Source organism: Cupressus sempervirens, chromosome 8 (assembly GCF_028749045.1).
Source record: "Cupressus sempervirens isolate cs-2001-9-10 chromosome 8, ASM2874904v1, whole genome shotgun sequence".
NCBI lineage: Eukaryota > Viridiplantae > Streptophyta > Pinopsida > Cupressales > Cupressaceae > Cupressus > Cupressus sempervirens.
Window position 1 is genome coordinate 713,325,055 of NC_143125.1, and position 15,295 is coordinate 713,340,349.

General features: G+C 33.2%; 1 pseudogene; it reads right to left on the minus strand.

Moving 5' to 3' along the window:
• Positions 1–1,011: 1,011 nt before the first annotated feature.
• Positions 1,012–10,480, minus strand: LOC149544429 (clavaminate synthase-like protein At3g21360; annotated as a pseudogene).
• Between the last annotated feature and the right edge of the window lie 4,815 nt (positions 10,481–15,295).

The following is a 15,295-nucleotide window of genomic DNA, read 5'->3' on the forward strand; positions in this document are numbered from 1 at the left end:
AATATTATAAAGTAATTACTTGGAATAAAAATACTTAATTTAATTCTTTTCTATTTTAAGTTTTGAGCTAATAATATTGTAAAATATCAAAAAATTAATGAAGATCTATTAAATACTAACAATAATAATTGTTACATATATTAAGATTTTCTCTTTGTGATTATAGAAAGTAATACATTTTATGTAAAATTTAAAGGTTGATAAATATTTAGAGAGTTCAACTTGTGGACCAAGATAAAGCTCTATAGCTCTCTTTGTTTCTTGTGTTCTTTTGCTGTCTTTGGTATTCAACAAATTTTTACCCCTCTTTTAGTTAAAATATTTAGAGAGTTCTCAAGTTTGTAGATATTAGAAATTATACTTTTACAAGACTTCGAAGACACCTTGACAAAACATTATGAATGTAGCTTAGCATCAATAGTTAATGATATTATAGATTTGATTTAAAGTTTGAGATTATGGAATTTAAGAGCATTAGAATTGAAATTAAAAATATAAGAGCTATAAGATTTCAAAGGCTAGAGAGGTTAAACTAAAAAACTCAAATAGTTATAATTCAGATACTTAAAAATTGGTCTAAACTACTTTCATTAATAGTATATAATTTTTGAAACATCACAAATATCTTATAGTCAAATAAACATAAGCATAAAAGTTTTTACAATTCATTTTTAAAGCAAATCTAAGATTACTAAGATAATCAGAATAAACTAATAAAACCTCTAATCTCAAATAGACATCCATAATATCAAAAGTACTCCATTAAGAATATATTTCAAAGTTTTAATCATTTATTTTAGAATATTCTAGATCACTAAGAATAAAAATAAACAGAGAACATCTATTTAACTTTGAAATTCCCTCTATAATATTAGGAATACAACAAAATTTTCCACTTTATCTATAAATAGATATAAGGTTGCTAAAACAATAAAAATATACAGAGAAATCTCTGGCTTAGAGTTTTCCCCTATAATATCATCTAGTAAGCCGACTATAACATGAGTCCTATCACACATAGAAGGTAGTGAGAATTCTTCTAGGTGGTTTAGAGGGCCTTCTTGCATGCATTACAAATCTATTGTCTAGCACAACCACATCTCCAGCTTCCCATTTCAGATCAACAACTTCCTCTTCATCAATTTGAATGCATGATTCAATGGCCTTTGTAGGAACTACAGATCCATCCCCAAGTGTAGCCAACTGGTTTGCATCTCTAAATGCTAATAAATTGAACCAAGCTTTCTTGTTTCCATCTACCTTTCTGATAGAAATAGTAGGTCCTGTTACGTTTATTACATTAATTAGGTTAGTTTTTGTGTTTAGATTAGATGAATAAAATTAGTTTAGTATATAGTTGCTGGGAAGTTATTCCCATAAGCAGTTGTTGTAAGAGAAAATAAAACTATATAAAGATGCCCAAACATCAATGTAATGATTCAATGTTATTCATATCATTATTCATGTATCTGAATGATCTAAATCAATAATTTTAGCATTTTATATTGTTGCTCTCTCATTTTATATTTTCAGTTCCACGTTCTTTGGGCCTGTTACAGTGGTATCAGAGCAATGTATATAGGCAATGGAGAGTTAATGGTGAGATGAAAATGTGTTGTGACTAGCAATGACGATAATGTTTGTGTGCAACAGTGAAGTTGGCATTGCATTCATTATAAATGCAAGAGGAATGATTCTGAGATTTTTCTTGGCCTTTCATAATTTGTAAGTTGCTTTGGTTCATATGCTCTTGGAGAACCATTTCCTACAGCCTTGGATGCATTTTAATTTGTAAGCAGTGTTCACTTTTCTATTGTGCATTTTATTTAAGTTGCTCAATTTTCTTTCAAATCAATCAAGAAGAAAATGGATAAAACATCTACTATTGCTAAGTTTGAAGGTTTTGAATTCTACATATGGAAAATTAAGATACAGTTTCTTTTGGTTGAAAAAAATCTATGGGATATTGTATGTGGATTGGTGAAAAAGCTACAATTTTTTTGCTATAAATAATAGAAGTAAATAGGAGGATGGAGGCAATGGAGGTTGGAGGATTTCTATCATCTCAAGCTAGCTTCTTGCTTAGAGATGATTACTGCATGAGAAGCCACTATTTGTGTCCCTATAAAGCTGGAGCTTGGCCAATTCCTCCCTGAAGATAAGAGGGGAATTGATAGATTTGTGTCCTTGAAGAAAAGAGGGGGCTTGGCTACGTGATTTTCCTTCTACTGAGTGAGGGGGGGTAGGATTTCAAGAATGACATTTGACAGACTCGGAGGAGATGTTGACTTTCGAAGGAAAGACATCCAGACATATTAGTGGTGATTGTTTTTGAGGCATCAAGAACACTCCATGGAGATGTGAAAATGTGGAGGAACTATGTCAAATGTGGCAGAACTATGTCTCATTGTGTAAAACAGGTAGAAACAATGTTTTTATGAGGCCAGCTTCAGGATTTGCAATCTGAAGTTAGGATTTGAGGGCAACTTCAGGACTAGGATTTGAAATCTAAAGTTGCAAAGAAAGATTGGTGAAGGAGCTCAACTTCAAGATTAGGATTTGCAATCTGAAGTTGCAGACTACTTTCAAAGATGGAGCTTCATCAAAGTTTGTAATATTGGTGAAGGCTTTTCAATTTTGTTAGATTAATGTAATAAGGGGGGGAATTTCAGACTTATTACATTAATTAGGTTAGGAATGTTGGACTTATTACATTAATTACATTAGCAAGAATGATTGTTGAATTAATGTAATAAGGGGGGAATGTTAGGTTTATTACATTGATTAGGTTAGTTTTCGTGTTTAGATTAGATGAAAAAAATTAGTTTAGTAAGTTATTCCCGTAAGCAGTTGTTGTAAGAGAAAATAAAACTATATATAGATTCCTAGACATCAATGTAATGATTCAGTATTCATATCATTATTCATATGATTCCAATATATTATTTAGTATTGTTTCAATGTCATTTTTAAAGTATCAAGTCTGTGTGTATCCGAATGATTTGAATCAATAATTTCAGCATTTTATATTGTTGCTCTCTCATTTTATATTTTTAGTTTCACATTCTTTGGGCCTGTTACAAGTCCCATGTGAAATATCATATTTTCCCCATTCGAACTCACATTAGACAGCTTTAATCCTGAATTTGTAGCCTGTAAACAAAATCATAACATGTCATTTTAGTTTTTAATAAAGCCATTTTAAAAAATCAAATAGTAATTTTACCAAAATCCAATATAATGCTTCACCTCCTTTATGGTTCTTTCTTATCCTTGATTTTGTACATAGTTTGCCACCTTTTAGGAAAAAAATCAAGATTGTCCTCTACAGAAAAAATGTACAGATCATTCAACCCTTCTTTCTCAACCTTGCTTACTAATTTTGGGTATTTCTCTTCCATTCTTTCAGTAATCTTATGGCTCAATAAGATGGTTGTTTGCCCTCCATCTGGAGGAGGAATCTCACAAAAAAGGCTATCTTTCTTGGAAAGTGCTCAAACTGCCTCAACCAAAAGAATCAACAATATATTAAAAACAAGATGAATTCTATAATAGTCCATTATAAATATTCCATTATTCTTCTTCCACGATAAGTCACTGAGTCTCATTTCATACTTCAACCAACGAGCATACATTTAAACGAAGAATTTGACCTCAAAAATTGCATTCTAATTCATGAGCTGTTAAAAATAATAACTCCACAAAGAATAAAACATAATAAAGAGATCTTTCATTATGATATTGAAGAAAAAACCACACACATGGAAAGGATTTTGGGTATTTTAATTTGCCATAGAAACATACCACAGACATCTCATGGTGGAATTTGATGGGTTGATGGAGAGGAGCTTCATTTGTTGTAAAAAATCTTCCCATAATCCTTGTTCTTGAAGCTGCACCCGCATAAGACTTTTCTTCCCGACCAAAGCCCTCCATAACCATATTGAAATCTAATGCAGTTTTAATGTGAAACCCTCTAAAAACTAGTGCTCCAACTTTCTTCAGATGATCGTTGATCCATTCTTTGTTGTTTTCAATAGCGTGAAGAGAGGATTGTATGGTATTAAATTCCTCCTTCTTATCTTGTGGAAGGAGAGCCATTGGAAACGAAAGGTTATCTAAATCAATAACTTTCTGTTGGGAAATTTGTGTGAAAAAAAGAAAATTAAATTTCAACAACTCACAACTCAACCCTAAACCTAAAAATTTTGCCCAGCACTTAAAAGTTGCTCAGCACATGAAGGTGCTGATTGGCAGTTTTACTCGGCACTTGATGGTGCCGAGTGGCAGGTTGCTCGGCACTTGAAGAAAAGTGCTTGACACAGGAAGATGCTGAGTGCCAGATTTACTCGGTACTTGCTTGGCACTTGAAGGTGCCGAGTGATAGGAAATAGATGTGGAGTGAAATCAGGACAAAGAGGAGCTCGACAGAAAATGCCGAGTATGCTCGAGTCTCAAAGGAAATGCTAGGCAATAATAGATGCCGAGTGAGCTCAGCTCCAACTGAGAAATTATAATTTAAGAGATTTCAACATGAATGCGTTCACCATTAAAACCAGAGAGCCAAAGCTTTAAGCTTTCAAACAAATTTCTCAAATGCCACATACAAGGGAAGATCAATAGATTCAAGTATGCTTGCTTGCTTTCTATTCAATCTTTCACTAAACTATTACAAAATCTGGGAGCATTCAGCTTCAACCAGAAACCCTAAAATAACCCTAAATTGATAATACTTCAAACTTCAATAAACTTTAAACCTGCAACTCTAATGACTGCATACAATGGTGCGTAGAGCAATCACTGCTTCAACATGACAAAACCAAATAACAACAAACTGACAGAATGAACAGAGGAGACACGTGCAACTACAGGCACAAACTTTCTTCCTCTTCTTTCTCTGCTCAGCTCTGCAACTTCTCTTTGATATGCTTGATCCGCACTCTACTTAATGAATGAATGAACATTCCTTTTTGTCACATTCCAGTTTCCCCCTCTTTTCAAAATTTGAAAACTTTCACCTACTGCATTCATGTTTTATGTCTGTTTTGGACGTCAGGGAGGTAGGTGAGCATCTGGCTCAAGGAGCAAACATCAACACTACATTAAATTTTTCAACACTCCCCCTTTGTCCCGAGCCAAAAAAAAACAAGGATCACAACTGATCCAAATCAATTACACCAAGACTCTATCTTAGGTGCACAAAAGTTCCAATGCCTAATGGCTTGGTGAAAATATCTGCTAGCCGCTACTCTAACTTGCAAAATTCTATCTTGATATCCCCATTCTCCACCAACACTCCGATGAAGTGATATCTGATCTCTATATGTTTGCTTCTCCCATGGAAGACTATATTCTTGGACAATGCAATTGATGAGATGTTGTCACAAAAAATTGTGGTTCCATCCTCTTGCCTTTCATTCAAATCTGTCAAGATCCTCGTTAGCCAAATTACTTGACATGCTACTGCATTTTCTACAATGTATTCAACCTCTACTATAGATTGAGTAACAATAAGTTGCTTCTTGGATGCCCATGAAATTGCACCCGATCCCATATGAAACATGTATCTGAAAGTGCTCTTCCTGTCATCTAATCCCAATCACTTGCTTCTTTGATGCCCATGAAATTGCACCCGATCCCATATGAAACATGTATCTGAAAGTGCTCTTCCTTCCAGCCCAATCACTATTAGTATAACCTACCAACTTGAAATCATCAATTGCAGTATACAAAATACCAAATCCCTTGGTACCTTTCACATACCTTAGGATCCTCTTTCTCGCTTGCCAATGGGAATCCTTTGGTATTTCCATAAATCTAAAAATTAGACTTACTGCATGCATTAGGTTTGGCCGAGTTGCAGTCAAATACATTAAACTTCCAACCATACTAATGTATAATGTTGGATCCACTCTCTTGCTAGAGTCTTCCTTGCTCGACTTCAAACCTATTGCTATTGGTGTGGGGGCTGCCTTACTCTTCTGCATTTTAAATCTCTCCAAGGTTTGCCCTACATACTTTTCTTGAGAGATGAATATGCCATCGTGCATTTGTTTTACTTCTATGCCTAGAAAGTATTTCAAGAGACCTAGGTCTGTCATTTCAAATTCACTTTTCAGGGCCTCTTTGAACTCACCAATTAGAGCCTTGTCATTACTAGTAAAAATTAAATCATCTACATACAAGACAAAAATCAATACATTACCATCTGTTGCCTTGATGTAAAGAGTAGGCTCACCATTACTTTTGCTAAAGCCATTGCTCATCAAATATTAGTCGATCCTACTATACCATGCCCTTGGAGCTTGCTTGAGCCCATAAAGAGCTCTCTTCAACCTATATACTTTATTCTCTTCACTTGCAACTTCATAACCAGGTGGCTGCTCCACATATACTTCTTCTTTGAATACACCATTAAGAAAGGTGGAATTCACATCCATTTGAAATACCTTCCATTTGTGCTGGGTTGCAATTTCTATGACAACACGCATGGTTTCCATTCTTGCAACGGGGGCATAGGTCTCATCGTAGTCTCTACCATACTATTGTTTGTAGCCCTTGACTACGAGCCTTGCCTTATGCCTATCAATCTTGCCTTCAGCATTGCATTTGGTCTTATAGACCCATTTCACTCCAATCACTTGCTTCTTGGGAGGAAATTTAGTTAGCTCCCATGTCTCATTTCTTTCTATAGCATCTATTTCCTCATCCATGGCATTACACCATTTCTTCTCCTTAATAGCTTCCTCAAAATATACTAGATCACTATGAGAAAATAATGCAAAATTAACACTCTCACCATAATCTTCATACCTTTCATCTTAAAATATCTTTCTAAGACTCTTGGTCTTTCTTGGTAATAGGGAGGAGAGTGTGGGATTAGAATCTTCACTGCTGCTGCTTTGCCGACCAGCTCGATCTTCACTGGTACTCGGCACTGACACTCGATCATGCCTAGAGGAGCTTGACAATGTCTGAATCTGCTTGCCTTTTCTTCTACTTGCTCCTTCTTCTTGTTGTTCATCAGCATCTTCTTCACTCATAATTGGCACTTTACTTGAAGTGCTCAGTGACTCATTTGTTGAACCATACCAAGACTGATTTTCAAGAAATTCTACATCTCTTGAAAGCATGATCTTGTTGTTCAATGGGTCATACAATCTGTATGCCTTTGATTCTGGGTTGTACCTTGTGAAGATGCACTTCACACCTTTATCATCAATTTTTTTCCTTTTCTCTTTAGGCACATGTGCATATGCAACACATCCCAACACCCTTAAGTGTTGAACTATCCATCTTCTTCGTGACCATGCTTCCATTGGAATTCTGTCATGGACTGCCTTTGTAGGACACCTATTAATTAGATAAACTACTATTGCCACAGCCTCTCCCTAGAATTCAGTTGGGAGACCTTTCTCTTTCATCATGCTCCTTTCCATATCAATAATGGTTCTATTCTTTCTTTCAGCCACTCCATTCTGCTGTGGTGTATAGCTGGCTGTGAGCTCTTTCTTTATGCCATGTTTCCTACAAAATTTTACAAAATAATTAGAGGTATACTCCCCTCCTCTATCTGATCTTAGGACCTTGATATAGTGTCCACATTCTCTTTCAGCCTGGGCTTTAAATTCTACAAATTTATCAAATGCTTCAGATTTGTTTTTTAAGAAATACACCCATTTCCTATGACTGAAATCATCGATGAGTGTCATGAAATAAGTACTCCCCCCAATGGAAGTAACTTGCATAGGACTGACTAGGTCAGTATGCACTAACTCTAATGGATATCAAGCCCTCCTAGAATTTCAAAAATTAAAGGGAAGCCTATGTTGCTTACCCAAAATACAAGCCTCACACTTGTCACATGAATTTTCTATACATGGCAAACCTTCTAACATTCTTTTATTTGACAATAAATTTAAACCAGCATAGCCAAGATGACCATACCTGAGGTGCCATAGCTGTGAGGGGTCTTCAATCACACTCCTTAGAGCTGATTATGTGTGAGGTGTAGCACAAACTTGAGATGAGAAACATTACTCTATCCTCAAGGGAAACATTATGTTCTTTGTCATTCGAACTGCTGCAAGTAAGTTCTTACTCCCATCCTTTTCATGAATAACACACGTGCCATTCTCAATCAGCACTTTGTATCCATTTTGAATGGGCTGACCAATGCACATCAAATTTTGCTTCATACCAGGGGCAAAATACACATTTTGTATTTCCCTTTTCTCACCTTTCTTGGTGCAGACCATAATAGATCCTTTGCCCACAACTGGTAGGGTTCCATTGTTACCCATCTTAATTTCTGATTTGAAACTCTTGTGAATGAATGAAAACAAGGTTTGATTACCACTCATGTGGTTGCTACATCCACTATCGAGGTACCAAACATCAGGGCTTCCTTCTTCACCAACATTACACATGATGAAGGCAACAGTGTTGGGTCCACTTCCCATGTTCACATTAGCCACATTTGCTTGCCCTGACTGATCATTCTTCCTGTTCCAACATTAATTTGCATAATGCCCATATTTATGATAGTAGTATCATTCTACATTACTCTTATTTGAGTTGTAGTTTTTCTTACCTCCTCTTGAAGTATTGTGTGGGCTACTTGCTCCATCTGCTCTTCCTCAGCTTTCTGCTGCAGCATTCCTTTGTCGTCCATTTCCTCGGCCTCTACCTCTGGAGTTCTTGCCTGAGCCATTTCTTCCTCTTCCCCTTCTTCTTGGATTTGTTTGAGCATTGAATGCTTGCTCTTGGGAAGTAGAAGAAGTAGATCTATTGATGCTATGCTCATGGGTTTGAAGAGAACCCATCAACTCATCGATTGTCAAAATAGTGAGGTCTTTTGCCTCTTCTATGGTCATGACCAAATGGTCATATTTATGAGGTAAACTCCTCAATATATTTTCCACTATCCTTTGCTCTTGATAGTCTTCTCCATTTGACTTCAGTTGGTTAATCACATTGGAGGTCCTTGAACTAAAGTCTACAACTGATTCATTCTCCTTCATCTGAAGGTTTTCAAATTCCCTCCTTATATTTTGTAGCTTTACTATATGGACTTTATCAGTCCCCTTGAAGTTCGTCTCAAAGATATCCCATGCTTCCTTAGCATAATTTTCTGGTGCAATCTTTGGGAATACTATCTTTGTCATTGCTGCTTCAATAAGACTTAATGCCTTTGGATCTTTCCTCCTTGACTCTTTCAAATGAGTCTTATGTGCATTTGTGAGAGCAACATACTAAGTTGGATTAGTCACATCATTGAATCCATTGACCAAAAACTCCCACAAATCATTTGCAACCATAATGGTCTTCATCTTCTTTCCAAATGTATTATGATTCTGTCCATTAAATGATGGTGGTTGTTGCCATAACTTTCTTGCATCTCCGAATATGTCAAATAACCCAAGAAAACAAATGCCCTCACTCACTGTGGATGTGGGGCCTCAAAGCTCTGATACCATGTGAAAAAAAAAAGAAAATTAAATTTCAACAACTCACAACACAACCCTAAACCTAAAAATTTTTCCTGGCACTTAAAAGTTGCTCAACACATGAAGGTTTCGAGTGCCAGTTTTACTCGACACTTGATGGTGCTAAGTGGCATGTTGCTTGACACTTGAAGAAAAGTGCTCGGCACAGGAAGATGCCGAGTGCAAGATTTACTTGACACTTGCTTAGAACTTGAAGGTGCCGAGTGACAGGAAACAAGTGCCGAGTGAACTCGGTACAAAGAAGAGCTCAACAGAAAATGCCGAGTATGCTCAAGTCACAAAAGAAATGCTTGGTAACAATAGATGCCGAGTGAGCTCGGCTCCAACTGAGAAATTATAATTTAAGAGATTTCAACGTGAATGCATTCACCATTAAAACTAGAGAGCCAAAGCTTTAAGCTTTCAAACAAATTTCTCAAATGCCACATACAAGGCAAGATCAATAGATTCAAGTATGCTTGCTTACTTTCTATTCAATCTTTCACTAAACTATTATAAAATCTGGGAGCATTTGGCTTCAACCAAAAACCCTAAAATAACCCTAAACTGATAATACTTCAAACTTCAATAAACTTTAAACCTGCAACTCTAATGGCTGTTTCCTGGAGCAATCACTGCTTCAACAGGACAAAACCAAATAACAACAAACTCACAGAATAAATAAAGGAGACACGTGCAATTGAAGGCACAAACTTTCTTCCTCTTCTTTCTCTGCTCAGCTCTGCAACTTCTCTCTGATCTGCTTGATCTGTACTCTACTTAATGAATGAATGAACATTCCTTTTTGTCACATTCCAGTTTCCCCCTCCTTTCAAAATTTGAAAACCTTCAACTACCACATTCATGTTTTATGCCTATTCTGGATGTCAGGGAGGTAGGTGAGCATTTGGCTCAAGGGGAAAACATCAACACTGCATTAAATTTGCCAACAAAATTTTCCCCTCTTGGAAAGGGCAACCTTGTATCATCTTCCCTATTTCTTCAACGCTTCCAATAATGCCAATAACTGTGTTGAAGAACTATTGTGTATTTATAACAAAAATCAATCAGATTTATAGGTGTTTTATCATAGTGCATTCAACTGAATCAAAATTGTTTTGGGTTGTCATTAAGAAATAAATCTCGATTAATGCAAGGTTCAAATGTCATAAAGAATGAGATCTAAATTGCACTCAACTAAATTTAATAGTTGACTCCAATTGAGCTATGACACATGTTCAAATAAATTTTAATAAACTTGTTCTACCAAAAGATATTTTGCAAATAGGCTTTGTTCTTATCCAAAGCATCGACCTGCTAGTCTGGTCGATTATTTTATTCATCTGGCATTTGAATGATTAGAAAGGTTAAAGATAAAAAATAGGAGTGAGCTTTGACTGCTTCCAACCTTGTTATTCTATTTGAATTTATAAATTTTCTATTGTTATCATCATTACTTGGACGTGAGATGCCGATGCAAAATTAATATATTTTCTTCAATGGATCATTTATTAGTTCTTGCATACTATTGCATACTATAGCATTCATTGAATGCTACTTTTCAATTTGATTCTGCAATCAAAATAATATATAGTTTTAATTTATATTAGTTTTTTCAAAATTCAAGAGAAATTATTTATCTACAATCTCATTCACTAATGTATGCTACGGTAGTGTAGTGTTTCACTTCTAATTTTTTGTTCAGAAAAATTATAAATTATTTTAAAAGTATTCCATTATTGTGAAAATGACAAGTGACTTGACATTAAAATGAAAATAATAAATATGTACCAACCACCTCACAATTCTACAATATCTTCAAATTCTTTAATAAGAGATGATATTCAATTAAATATATAGAACTTTCTCAATTTTTTGATTAAAAGTATTTAAATTAAAATAATTAATATGTACCAACCATCTATGAATATCTTCAAATACTTTAATAAAGATGATATTCACTTAAATATATAGAACTTTCCAAAAAAATTAATTAAAATCATCTACATTAAAATAATAAATATGTACCAACCATTTGACAATGTCTATGAATATCTTAAAATTCTTTAATAAGATGAGATATTTACCAAATGAATATCTTTTATTTTCAAACCTTTTTTAATTCTTGAAGGATTTTTTTTTTTTTAAAACTTCAAATTCTTTATATTAGTTTGCTTAGGAATATTTGCATAGATTCTTAAAAAATATTAGTAGTTCCTTTAGGTTATTTATCTAATTTCTTTAGAATTTAATTAAGATCTAATTTTAATAACTTTATTAGATTTTATCAAGATATTTTATAATTTAATCTAGAATTTAAATCTAAATTAATAGAAAGAAAATAGGTTTGTGAATAATCATTTTACAAAAAAAAATTTGATTACATTTATACTTGCAATATAATATATTTATTTAAAAAAAAAATTAGCATATACTTAAGCAAGTTTATAAAAAATGTCAAATTTTTAATATAAATATATTATTAAAAGTAGTTATGTTTTTAATTTATTATAAAAATAACATTTACCCTAATTTATTTTAGATATTTAGCAGTAATTTTGTTCCTCATTTCATGACACCTAGAAAATCACTAAATACTCCCCTTTTCCCTTTGGTTAAGCTACTCTAAATGTCATTTTTGGCATGGTAGACATGTAACATATGACATTTAATTTATCCACAAATTTTTTTAATTTATTGCATTTATATATATTTGTTAAACATACTATTAGAAAATGCATAATAACCATTTTACTATTGCAATTGCAAATAATTTTTTTTTTTCAAAAGTCAAATTTGGAGTTTAAGTGTATATTTCATACAATAATAACAATAGGTGACACTTTGACTATAAAATTTAAATCAATTTCTACATTGGCAGGAACTAGATGCTATGTGTCATTGTTGATATGGTGATGTACACCTTTACTCAATGAAATTTGATTTCCAACCCCATTTAATCTCTATCTTCTTGTCTTCTATGATAGGACAATAATTGATGTTCTCTAGAGTTATGTTTCATATCAGCATTATCTCTTTCTTTCTTTTTTACCTTATTTTCCACTCTAGTCGAGGTTGTCTACAACTTATATATCTTAAACTGTTGTATATCACCTCCTCCTTTTATTCTAAATTATATATGTAAAAAATTTATTGGTTTTTAAAGTTTTTAATAATACCGTGATAGGTTGGAAAGTGTAATCTACAAATGTTTATGTAAATAATTACTCAAGAGGCTCTTAAGTCTCATAAGAGACCACCAAAACCATGTAAACGTATTTAGTATGAATTACATGAATTTTCAAAATTAAGAATTTCATGTATTTAGTAAAAAGAAATAATTAGCAAACAAGTATTACAATGTTTCCTTCCATAACATTCTAGACATAGTTACCTTCCCTAACCATTCTATCCTATCATTGGTTGGTAATGGATCTTTCCTTTATTCATTAATAGTCAACACTCTGTTAAGATACGAGCTACAACCCATATAGATTTTTCCATACTCATGGCCATTATACTCTAGGTGTGTATTGTTATTTTATTGGGCATATTTTTAAACATTTATACCATTCAATTTTTGCCTTACAATGTTCAATTTTTGTGCAATGTAATTTTGATACAATCAGTCTAGATATTAAGGCAGAAGGGACTGCACAACTCCAGAAAAGGGTAGGAATATAGGCTCGTTGAAGCACTTAAATCTCATGTACCAAGTTTTACTTCTATTTATCTCTCAATTGGTAACATCGGTTTTTAGTTAAAACTCTGAATAGCATGGGAATTAAAAAGATCTTTAATTAATCTTGTAGCAATTGGAACATTTAAATTTTTAGGGTTTGACATTCGTGATTTTTTCATGACCCTGCCTGATGACTCCTTCATCAATCTCTTCAATTACATTGTCTCCAACTAAAATATAGATGGGTTGGTCACTCTACTTTCCATTGTTTTCTGCAAGTCTTAGATATGGAGATAATGTAGGCTCAAAAACTAAAATAAGATAAAGAGAAACAAGAAGAATTTTTAGCGAGATAAGCATGTGATAAAAACTAATCAACTACAAACATGAGAAAGATCTGTGGAAAAATGTTTCTAAGATATCTTCACTTTTTTGGTAACTAGCTTTGAAAAATCAACTGTTATAAAATTGGTTCTATATTTGTTCTACTATAGCTATCTTGTTTCTTGGACTAATTTTGTTACTGTATTAGTTTTTGATGATTTATGTTTCTTATCTATAATAAGTCTGGAACTTCATGTACAGACCCTAGAGAAGCTCAAAATTGGAGTACACAAAATGTTATTGACTACCCTCATATTGTGGCTCAGTACATGCACCTTAGGCACACAATGTTTTGAAAAGAGATTTTATAGACATGATTGGATGTGAAAGACTTTTGGTCTAGATATGAATGGCAGCATAGGGGCTCTCCACATGTACAAGGTTTTTTCTAGCTTCATGGTTCTCCAAATATGGATACATTAGATTGACATAATGAAGAACAAGTAAAACATGCTGAAAATTATTTTCATCATATTATTCATGGGTGGAATCCACATGCATGTATTAGGGCACACAATATGCAAGTATTTTTCCAATCGAATTAAAAAAAAAATCTCTTTCTAATTTTTGTATTTTAAATCTAAATGTTAAAATATTTATTTGTATTTAGACATTTCAGAATTTTGCACAACATCCATGTTTGAGAAACATGAGACAACTTTTAGAAATGAATGTTGATCAAGATTATGATGAAATTTTAAATATTATTCAAAGACATACAATTTGTAGAGAGGGTGCATGTCTTAGGAAGAAAAATGGGAAAATGAGTTGCAAGTAATTATATTTTAATTTTTTGTCTAGCTTAATCTTTTTATTTAAATAGTATTTATTGATCTAAAGTTATTTCTAAGTAAATTTTTGGTACAATGCTCCTTGGCCCCTAAATATAAATCATTCAAAACTATATGAAGATGGTGAAAGTGAAGAAAAAAAATTTGAGCCTATGCGAAATGATGAAAGAGTTACCTCTCATAATCGTTATATATAGCAACTATGGAGAGCCAATATAGATGGGCAACTAGTTTTGGTAGCACATGCTATAATTAGATATATTGCAATATATGCATCCAAAGTAGAGAAAATCTTAGAGACATACCATCAAATGTTGATGCATCTAGCAAATATTGAAAAACTTGAAGATTTTTCTTCCAAAGTGTACAAGAAACTTTTAACAAAAATAATGATTTAAAGAGATGTTGGTGCTCAAGAAACATGTCACATGCTCCTTGACCTTCCTTTGGTTCAATGGAGTAGATGCTTAGTTAGCCTTAATGTTTCATGTAAAATATTTAAACCTGTTAACAAAAATAATGATAGATCTGAAGAAAATGTAGAATAATTTATAGATGCATATAGAAGTTGGCCTTGATATATCTAAACTATCTCTTTGATTGATTTATCAAAATGTTGGATATATATAAAAAATAGGAAACAAGATAACAAATGGTAGCATAGAAAGACATTTGCAATTGTGAGGGTGTATCCAAGATTTGTTTCAATTCCACCACGTGTGTCAGATAAGTTTGTTGATTTCTGATTTTCAAAACTGTTGTTGTATAAACCATTTCATGAAATTATAGTAGATATTGGTGAAGATAGTAATGCAATAATTTCCAATTGGGAGTCACTGAATTATGATCCCTAGCATGTGGAATGAAGATCAAATGTAGAAGATAATGATTGCATTATTGAATCAAAAAGTGAAATTAGTTAAATTGGTCGAGTTAACATTATACAAAAT